Source organism: Octodon degus, unplaced genomic scaffold, assembly GCF_000260255.1.
Source record: "Octodon degus isolate 3935 unplaced genomic scaffold, OctDeg1.0 scaffold00096, whole genome shotgun sequence".
Lineage (NCBI taxonomy): Eukaryota > Metazoa > Chordata > Mammalia > Rodentia > Octodontidae > Octodon > Octodon degus.
The window spans coordinates 10,237,156-10,245,609 of record NW_004524672.1 but is presented as its reverse complement, the minus strand read 5'-3'; the positions used below and the strand labels follow the sequence as shown (position 1 = coordinate 10,245,609).

The following is an 8,454-nucleotide window of genomic DNA, read 5'->3' as shown; positions in this document are numbered from 1 at the left end:
GGGCTGAGCTGGCCACACACACACACCACTCTCTCTCTCTCTCTCTAAAAAATAAAAAAAAAAATTTAAAAAGTCTGGAGGGCTGGAGGCATAGCTTAGTCCTTGCCTAGTGTGCACAGGGTCCTGAGTTCAAACCCCAGTGCTGAAATAAATAAAATCATGCAATAAAAATATAAACGTGTGCCTTAAGTGTATCACACACACACCTAGAGAAAACATGTGCAGGAGAGCACACAAGAGCCTGGTAACAATGGTTGCTTCTGGGGAGGGGGTCTTAGGCTTGGGAGGCCCAAGTTGGTCAAGAAGGAGGCTTTCTTGTCACTGTGTAGCTGTCTGTACTTTGATTTAACCATATGCATTTATCACCCTCTATGACTTTAAAAACAACAACAGAAGGTGAGAGCAGGTGATAGAAAGTCAGATGACCAAATGCATCTTTATCTGTCACAGCCTTTGGGGTCTTAGGCCATCCCTTCACATCCTTATCCCCATTGGCCTGGGTCCATCCTGTTGCTCTCCACCTGCATTGGTCGCTGATCATCTGCTCCTGTTTTCATCACATTCATTGTTGTCCTGGTCTGGCAGGGCTTGGGACAAAACAGTATTCTGCAGTTTTACTGAGCTTGCCTGCAAGCTGGGTGTAGTGCTTCCAGTTTCTAGAGGGCCTCCCGGAAGGCATCCTGGGCAGAGCCTTGCCATTGATTCCGCTTGCATCCTCACCTCCTTGCATCCCATTGTTTCTCTAAAATTAGAGGGAAATTCTTACCGTCCAACTCTCAGGGCAATATCTTTTTGTCTTCTTGCATAACAGCAGACATTTTCCTGATTAGCTTTTACAAGGTTGGGGGTATAGCTCAATGGGACAGTGCCTGCCTAGCAGTATGCACAAACCTCTAGGTTCAGTCTCCAGCACTGTATTTAAAAACAAAAACCAAAAAACCAGGCCTGCTGTGTGGGCCCCATCCCCAGGGCGCACTGAGACAGTGATTGAGACTGGGCGTGGTGGCACGCACCTGTAATCTCAGCTCTTAGAAGGCTGTAAACAGGTTGATCACTACGAGTCCGATCTAGTAATGAGACCCTGAACACCCTGTAGACTCTTCCCTAAAATAAAATTTAAAAAATAAGGAGTAAGTTATTGAATATAAGTTTAAAATCTTTAAAATATGTCTAATTTACATACCTGATAGGTTATATATGTAAAATGATCTATGCTTTTAATTTGAAAATAAATATTGCAAGGGGCCAGGGAGATAGCTCAGTAGAATAAGCTTTTGCCTGGCAAGCTCAGGGTCCTGAGTTCAATCCCTGGTACCACAAAAAAATAAAATAAAATAAAATAAAAATAAAAAGAATGCAAAAGCATTTGAAGCAAATATGAGAATATTTTTTAATTTGGGAAGGGTGAGTATAAGGGTATTACAATGGTATTTGCTTGAATTTTCATCACTAAAATATTCATAATAAAAAATGCAAGTAATTGGGTCCATCAGGAGTCCACATGGTGCTGCGCATCATGCCAAGGGCTTGGTCGGAGCTGGAGGAGGTCACTCGAGGCAAGGTGCAGAGCAAGAAGAAGCGGGGAACGCTGCTAATTCTTTCGCACCTCCTGTACTTGGAGATGTGGATTCCGCATACGTGGGTGAGGGGTTGGGGTGAACTCCTGGTGACACTTTGACAGCACCAGGGCCGCGCTGCTGCCCAGCTGTACTGCCCTGTCTGTGACTTAGAATGGACCTTCTTTCTGCCATCCGTCAGCTACAGGATGGCTGGTGCCCGACAGGTGGCTTCTGTTTACCCACCAAATGGCTGCCACTTTGTAGGGCGTGGTTAGTTGACTCTGGCAGAGTAGTGCAGCGCCGGCGCTTGTAAAGATCACTGATTGTCAGGGCTGTTTGTTATTTCTAGGAGCTTATCACTGGTTAATCTAGCAGGCCTTCTATCAGTGGAAAATCAATATGAAGTTATAAATTTTGGGAAGGCAGAGGGGTAGACTCTGGATAATTTTGATGTTTGTTTTTCTTTTGGTAACAGCTTTTATTTTCCTTCCTTCTCCTCCTATCCCTGTCCCCACCTCTTTCTCTCTCTTTTTGTGGTGCAGATGAACCCAAAACCCCATGTGTGCTAGGCAAGCACTCTACCCCTGGGCCACGTCCCAGCCTGGGAGCAGCTTTTTTTAAAATTTTTATTTATTTATTTTGTGTGTGTGTGACCAGCTCAGCCCACCATGGGGCGGGGCTGGCTGGCATGTGGTGCTGGAGGATTGAACCGTGGTCCGTGTGCTTTGCTTAGTTTAGCTTAGCTTAGCTTGTTCTAAATAGGTGCTTTAGACCACTGAGCCATCTCACCAGCCCCCCTGGGAGTAGCTTTATTGAGATATGACCATATACTGTACAATTCATTCTCTAACACTTAAGCAGTTTTTAGTATATTTATAATCCATAGACTTGTGCAATTGTCGCCCCGGAAGGAAACTCAGTAGGCTTTAGTAACCCCTCATTTCCTCATCTCTCTGAGCTTCTGGTGACTATTAAGCAACTTCCTGTCTGGATGGATTTGCTCATTATGAGGCCAGCGTATACCCTCAGTCATTCAATGCGTGGTCTTTGGGACAGGCTTCTTCCACATCACAGCATGCTTTTATGGTTAATCCATACGGTAGTGTGTATCAATCCTTCATTTCTCTCAGTTGCTGAATAGTGTTGTACAGTAGGGATACACAGACCTTGGTTTGTTTGTTTGTTTTTCAGTATCAGGGATCAAACTCATGACCTTGCACTTGCCAGGCAGGCACTTACACTGCTGAACTATATCCAAGCCCTGGGATACACAGTCTTGTGTCCATTCCTCCGCTGATGGATGTTTGGGTTGTTTCTACCTTTTGTGGGGCTCAATTTCACTTTTTAAAAAAGTTTTCAAAATACACACAATTCAGACCTGAGCTTCTTAGAGTTTTTAACACTTTGAAATCTGAAAGCTCTATGATGCCTCTGTACAATTTAGTTTATAGTTGGGCCTGGTGTCACATGCCTATAATCTCAGTACTCTGAGAGACTGAGGCAGGAGGATTGCAAGTTAGAGCCCAGCCTAGGCAACTTAGTAGGAGACTATCTCGAATAATAAAAGAGGGCCAGCCAGATAGCTTAGCAGACTAAAGCGCCTGCTTAGGTGGGCTCAGCCACCCGGGTTCAATCCAGAACCCCATGCTTGCTGGCCCCGCCCCCGGGGCACACTGAGACAGTGATTGAGACTGGGCATGGTGGCATGCACCTGTAATCCCTGCGCTTGGGAGGCTGAAAACAGGAAGATCACCACAAGTCCGATCTGTGCAGTGAGTCCCTGTAGACCCTGTGCTAAAATACATTAAAGAAACAGAGAATTAAATAATAAAGGATTAGGGGCCGGGGAGATGGCTCAGTAGACTAAGCGCTTGCCTGGCAAGTGCAAGGGTCTGAGTTCGATCCTCGGTTCCGCAAAAAAAAAAAAAAAAAAAAATAATAATAATAATAATAATAATAATAATAATAATAATAATAAAGGATTAGGGATGTTGCTCAGTGTGAAAGTGTGGGGATCAATCCCTAATATCATGTTCCCAACAAGGTTGATGGATAACATACATATTACAGAAGAGCCTGGCTTGTCCCCTGATTCCTACGGCTGCACCTTCCATAGGAGGCAGATTATTGCCTTCTGGATATCATACCTATAATTCAAAGTTAACAGTTACTAGGGGCTGTTTTGAGTTATATACCCTTAACATAGGCTAATCGCCTTGCACCTTTGGGTGCAAATCATATAATTTGCACCATATAATATGCAAATCATATAATTCCTTTTTTAATCTGGTGAGAAAATAAATAAGGTCACAAATACAAGCCAAGCCAAGGGGAAGATCTGACACATTTAATGAATGAAGACAAAAGACGCTTAAATTTATTACATACACAGTGAATAAAAAAGAATAAACCAAAGATGCTAGCTCCCCAAGATCCTTGACCTCTGTGCCCAAAAAGACTACACCCACACTAGGCCCAGAGTTTTGGGAAATGGAGGCAGGAAGATCAGCCCCCAAGTTTGAGTCCTACCTGGGCAATTTAACAAGTCCTTGTCTCAAAATAAAAAATAAAGGGGCCAGGGAGATGGCTCAGTGGAATAAGCGCTTCCCTGGCAAACTCAAGGGCCTGAGTTTGATCCCCGGTTCCGCCAAATAAATAAATAAATAAATAAATAAATAAATAAATAAAAATGGTGTGGTGGCACACTTCTGAAATCCTGGCACTCATAGGAGGAGGCTGACATAGGAGGGTTGTAAATTAGAGCCCAGCCTGGGCAATTTAGTGGCTTAGCAAAATCCTGTTTCAAAATAAAAACATAAGTCAAAGGCCTGGGGATAGCTCAGTGCAAAGGCCCTACATTCTGAAAAGTAAAAAAGTTAACACCTGAACATGGGCATAGATGACTGCACTGTGAGTGTGGAGCGTCTTAGGTACTGAGAAGCCCCTTCTGGACCATAACTAAGGAATCTTTTTTTTTCCCCAAAGAACTAAAGGTTTATTATAGTTCCTAGTCTCTAGAGGTTTCAGTTTATATTTGACTGGTTTTAAGGCAAGGTGGCAAGACAAAGGAGAATTGGTCCATGGTAGGCAGGCAGGTAACCACAAAACAAGAAGCAAGCAGCAGCAGCAGCAACTAAGGAATCTTATGTTCTGAATTTCTTTTCTAAGGGACCTAAAGTCTCCCTGGAACCCAGGAAGGAGGCAATGATGCACTGTCTCATACCAGCCTCAGGTGATAAGTAGGTAAAGAAGTACAAACAGAAAATAAATACATAAAAAAGTGTTCAACATTGCTGGTCATTCAAGAGATGCAAATTAAAACAACACTGAGATTCCATCTCATCCCAGTAAGAATTGTTATGGGGATGCTGGTGGGGATGTGGGGAAAAAGGAACCCTTCTCCACTGTTGGTGGGAGTGTAGCCTGGTATAGCCATTGTGGAAATCAGTGTGGAGATTCTTTTAAAAAGCTAGGATTGGAGGTCTCAATTGACCCAGCTGTTTCCCTTCTGGGTATCTTCCCAAGAGAAATGAAAACATCATACTACAGTGATATCTATGCAGCCATGTTTATAGCAGCTCAGTTTGTAATAGCTAGATCTTGGAAACAACCCAAATGCCCATCAGCTGAGGAATGGATAAAAAGATGTGCTATTTTTGTACAATGCAGGACCATTCAGCCATAAAGAGGGACAAACTAGAGACTTTTGTAGGTAAATAGATACAACTTGAGACTATACTTGTAAGTGAAATAAACCGTCGGAAATATCATATTGTCTCCTTAGTGTGAGAAGCTGAAAAAGTAAAGAAAATCCAAAATGTACAATAGATACTATACAATGGGAAGAAACTTCAAAAGGAAAAAAAAACTGGGATGGGGGAAACAAGAAAAAAAGGAAGGGAAAAACAAAACAAAAAAACAAACAAAAAAAACCCTATCTTAACTATCTTGCATATATATGTAAGATAGTTAAGGTAGTTATAGTACTAATTGCTCTTAGTTTATTAAAAAGAAATGTTTGTGCTACTATTTTGTGGATAATTAAATGCATATATCTTGTACTCTGAGTAACTAAAGATGACAATATGCAATGTATTGACCATTGACACCTATTATCTTGTCTTGAAATTTTGTTTTACTTACTTTTCTTTTTAAAACAAAAGGTGTTAGCCTCACCCCCAGTTGCACTGAGCTGGCTGCCTAGACTGGGCAGGGTGGTGCATGCCTGTAATCCCAGTGCTGGGGAGGCTGAGACAGGAGGACCACTAGGAGTATGAGCTGCCACCATACCTGGCCCAAATTAACTTGGTTGCCCAATTAATCTTCTTAGCTATCTCCCCAGCCCCCCAAATACATTATAAATAAATAAATAAATAAGAAGCCCAGTGAGATAGCTCAGCAGACTAAGCACCTGTTTAGGCAAGTGCAGGGATGGGGGTTTGATCCCTGGTACCACATGTCATGCTGGACCTGCCTCTGGGTGCACTGAGCTGGCCATGGCCACTGGGTCTGGGCATGGTGTCTCATGCCTGTACTACCAGCACTGGGGAGGCTGAGACAGGAGGATCACTATGAGTCTGAGCTGCATAGTGAGACCCTGTACCAAATACATAAAAGGAAAGGAAGAAAGAAAAAAGAAATTGGGGCCAGGGAGATGGCTCAGCAGAATAAGCACTTGCCTGGTAAGCACAAGAACATGAGTTTAATCCCTGGTTCTGCAAAAAAGAAAGAAAGAAAGAAAGAAAGAAAGAAAGAAAGAAAGAAAGAAAGAAAGAAAGAAGAAGAGAAACTTCAGCAACCCACCACTGCACCTGACCTGTTCTCCACTGGCTGGTGCAATCCAGTGGTGAGCTGATAGTAACCCCAGTTTAGGAAACAGTGTTGTTCTTCATGTAGGCGAATCTGTGCTGATAGCATGGGAACAGCCCAGAGCTAGTAAAAAAAAAAAAAAAAAAAGCTAAGGTGAGGAGGAGGTGACCCCATTGGCTCCTCGCCAGCAGTCTCTCAGGTATGGGCTGATCACAATGTTCTGCCGAAAGTCACAGGCGGGGCTGGAGAGATGGCTCAGTGGTCTAAAGCACCTACTTGAAACAAGCTTGGCAAAGCACAGGGACCGCGGTTCGATCCCCCAGCACCACATGCCAGCCAGCCCTGCCCCCTGGTGGGCTGAGCTGGCCACACACACATACAATAAATAAATGTAATAAATAAAAATAAATAAATAATTTAAAAAAAAAAGTCACAGGCGGTGGTTTATGATGTCAGGGATGAGTTCTTTCAGGTTGGCAATCTGGGGCCACGCCCCTGCCCACTGGGGGGGTCTGAGTAGCTTTCCTGATAAGGCTGCTATCCGCTGAGGCTCTGTTCGTGGATGACAACATTGGACAAGTGTGCACAGACAAGTGCGCACAGCTGTGACTCCACGCTGGCAGCTGAGGCCTCCTGGAGGTCACACTGAGAACTGGACACGACTATGGTCAAGCGCATTTGCCTCCCGCATGAGCCCGCTAACAACCGGGGAACAACTTGGACGAACAGACAAGAGGCCACTGGGGTGGGACCAAGTCAGAAGTTAATCTTTTTTTTTTTTTTTTTTTTTTTTTGGTCACTGTTAGAGATTGAGCACTGAGCCTCATGCTTGCTGGACTGATATTCTCCTACTGAGTTACAGTCCCAACCTAGAAAGTTGGTTTTGTTCCGTGATCTTTTTATTTATTTTTCTGTTTTTTTTAAAAAAACTGTATTTGGTCCAGGGTCTGCAGGGTCTCACCATGTAGATTGGACTCCTAGTGATTCTCCTGTTTTCAGACTCCCAAGTACTGGGATTACAGGAGTGCACCACCACGCCCAGTCTCAATCACTGTCTCAATGTGTCCTGGGGGGTGGGGCCGGGGACGACCCACCAGGAATCAGACCCTGGCCCCTGTACTCTGCCTAAGCAGATGCTTTAGTCCGCTGAGCTATCTAGCCAGCCTTTTTTTTTCTGTTTTTGAGACAGGGTCTTGCTGTGTAGTTTAGGCTGGCTCAAACTAGGTCTTACCCATATGTGCATCCTGGTTTGTCCCAAGGTCCCTTCCTTGCTTAGCTTCTATCATCCTAGAACATGTGGACCACACAAGGATTCCCTTAGGAGTTGGAACCTTATTCTCACGGTCACTGTCATCACTAACCTTGATTGCCTGAGACTGGCAAGTACAGGTGGTAGCAAAAGAAGTCCTCATCTTGAGCCATTCACTTTCTGACTGCTACTTAACAAATCCCAGCAGCCTGACTTTTCAATGAATAGGTGTGGCAAGAAAAATAGAAAGAAAAAAGTTAGTGGATGTGGTTTCTGTGTCTTTCAGGCATTGATCTCTAAAAATTGTGCTAAATGTGAAGCTTCCTTCTGGAAAATTGCCACATTCAAAGTTCAAGTTAACTTTTTTTTTTTTCCAGCGTTTTGAGCCTGGGTTTCACCCTGTAGTCTTGGCTGGCCTCATACTCATGGCAATCCTCTTGCCTCAGCCTCCTGAGAGCTGGCACTATGGGTGTGCGGCACCATACCTGGTCCAAATTAACTTGGTTGCCCAATTAATCTTCAGTTGATCCTTTCAGAGACCATTCCAAGCGGGGCATGGTGGCCCCTGCCTATAATTCCAGCAGTTGGGATGCTGAAGCAGAATGATTGCTATGAGTCTGAGACCAGCCTGAGCTACATAGTGAGGTCCTGTCTCTAAAGACCAGAGAGAGAGAGGGAGAGAGAGAGAGGGAGAGACAGGGAGAGAGGGAGAGAGGGAGCAGAGAAAGAGAGAGAGGGGGAGAGAGAGAGAGAGGGAGAGGGAGAGAGGTAGAAGAGAGAGAGAGGAAGAAGAGAGAGAGGGAGAGAGAGGGAGAGAGAGGGAGAGGGAGAGGGAGA

General features: G+C 44.2%; 1 non-coding gene and 1 pseudogene across 1 annotated transcript; both read left to right on the top strand.

Moving 5' to 3' along the window:
- Positions 1-8,454, top strand: part of LOC105743069 — a 71,482-nt pseudogene that overhangs the window by 40,174 nt on the left and 22,854 nt on the right.
- On the top strand, positions 6,358-6,486 carry LOC111818595. The gene has a single exon (XR_002822551.1). It is a non-coding gene; the product is annotated as a small nucleolar RNA SNORA65 (small nucleolar RNA).